Source organism: Sapajus apella, unplaced genomic scaffold (genome assembly GCF_009761245.1).
Source record: "Sapajus apella isolate SASKATOON/1434 unplaced genomic scaffold, GSC_monkey_1.0 scaffold19, whole genome shotgun sequence".
NCBI classification, from domain to species: domain Eukaryota; kingdom Metazoa; phylum Chordata; class Mammalia; order Primates; family Cebidae; genus Sapajus; species Sapajus apella.
The window spans coordinates 25,220,138-25,222,398 of record NW_022436959.1 but is presented as its reverse complement, the minus strand read 5'-3'; the positions used below and the strand labels follow the sequence as shown (position 1 = coordinate 25,222,398).

Genomic DNA, 2,261 nt, shown 5'->3' with positions numbered 1-2,261 from the left:
GCTTTACGCCATCAAAAGTAAACTCCTATCTTCAGGATGGGAGGTAACTTTGTAACTTGAAGCAAGAGCCCATTGAAGGAATGTCAAGTGGCTAGAGTGAAGTGATAATGGTGGAATTATTTACACCATGAACAGGGCCCCTCACTCCAAAATAAAAAAAAAAAAACAATTATCAGCATGCTCTGCTTTTGGTATGATAATATTTTAAAGCAATCCTGTTAAAAGTAATCAGTTATGTTTAGAATTAAATAAATTTGTCTTCTAGATGTTGTCAAGGCAGTGAAGACTTCAGGAAACCAAGAATTGCAGACATGAATGCAAAAGAGCTGTATAAAACAGAAGTATCTTGAGCGAGGCGGCCGAGTTGCAGACTCAGAGATGCAGATCTTTGTGAAGACCCTCATGGGCAAGACCATCACCCTTGAGGTCGAGCCCGTGACACCATTGAGAATGTCAAAGCCAAAATTCAAGACAAGGAGGGTATCCCACCTGACCAGCAGCGTCTGATATTTGCCGGCAAACAGCTGGAGGATGGCCGCACACTCTCAGACTACAACATCCAGAAAGAGTCCACCCTGCACCTGGTGCTGCGCCTGCGAGGTGGCATTATTGAGCCTTCCCTCCGCCAGCTTGCCCAGAAATACAGCTGCGACGAGATGATCTGCCGCAAGTGCTATGCTCGCCTGCACCCCCGTGCTGTCAACTGCCGCAAGAAGAAGTGTGGCCACACCAAAAACCTGCTCCCCAAGAAGAAGGTCAAATAAGCCTCTTCCTTCATGGAAGGGCAGCCTCCTGCCCAGGCCCCGTGGCCCTGGAGCCTCAATAAAGTATCCCTTTGATTGACTGGAGCAGCAAAAAAACAAAAACAAAAACAGAAGTATCTTGAAGAAACCCAGAGTCACCGTCAGGTTAAAGCCTGGTAAAGAGTTGGGAAGAAAAGGAGAGAGGGAGACCAATGAAGTAATTTCAAGGTACCTCTGTAAGGAAATTCAGGGTTCATCAAAAAAACAATTGGAAGGGACCAATAGATAAGTGGTTACACAATTCCCTGAATCAAAAATAGGATTATTGGTCTTCTTCAGAACAGTATCACTCCCAGAACCAAAAGAACCCTGGAATTGTCTCAAGGAGATATACAGATAATTGTCAAACTGGCTATGGCCACACTACCCTGAACATGCCAGATCTCATCTGATAATTGTTAAACAGAAATGAACAAGACCAAATTTCTCCTTTCCTGTTTTGCAGTATCTTATAAGCCTTTATTGACAAAGAGCTATGACAACACTTAGAGGAAATAAATCCTGCCTGAAAATAATCCTAATTAACAAATCAATTTAAATAATAATATTTCTACAATGCAGATTGACTCATTTCTCTCTCAGATCTTGTAGGAATTCAGAGTGAGAACTCCCACAATCCCATGAGAAGAACACCAAGCCATTCATGAGGGACCCACCCCCATGAATCAAGCACCTCCCGGTAGGGGCCACCTCCAACATGTGGGTCAAATTTCAACATGAGATGTGGAGGGGACAAATATTCATGTATATACATGTATATATGAATTTAACAACCAAAATGAAAAGCAGCATAAAACAAATAAAAGAGATTTTAAATTAAAAACAAGATGAAATGCAGCCTTTTGTCACTTTTGAATGGACTGATTTACCCAATCAATTCCCTTCACCATCCACCTCTCCCCGCCAAATCACAAAACACACCATTCTGCCTAGCCTGACCAAGCAATATTCTTTATTGATCAAAGAAAAAAAAAAAACATCACCACAAAAACAAAAACAAAAATCCCTGTGGCTAAATATACGGACTTCAATCAAGGATCATTTTTCTTGTGAATGACCCAGCACTTAGTTCTGCATAAATCTGCCTAGCAGGCAATTCCATATATAGTTTCTAATAGTGTGAATGTCTATTACCAGACATCTGTTTTAAACCTATTTTCTTTATTGTACTTACGCCATCTAATTGCATTATTTTGGTAAATAGAAGAAAAACAGTAATTTAAAATGACATTTATTTGAATCAGTCCCAAGCTAATTAGTTTTTTTTTTCCTCTTTAAAAGACGTAAAAACAGATGTTTTTGTTCTTCTGCCCTGCTACTGCATATTTTTTATTATGGAATCAATTTGTTTACTCTTTTCCATTTTCTGCTTTTAACTGATATTACCACTTGCAATCTTATACAGAAGTGGTCTTAAAACATTTTCTCTTGCAATTTTAGTTACTTACTTTCAGATCT

At 39.6% G+C, this 2,261-nt stretch overlaps 1 pseudogene across 1 annotated transcript; it reads left to right on the top strand.

The window, feature by feature from the left end:
- Positions 1–300: 300 nt before the first annotated feature.
- On the top strand, positions 301–860 carry LOC116557263 (annotated as a pseudogene). The gene has a single exon (XR_004271450.1). The product of XR_004271450.1 is annotated as a ubiquitin-60S ribosomal protein L40 pseudogene (transcript).
- Positions 861–2,261: the final 1,401 nt, after the last annotated feature.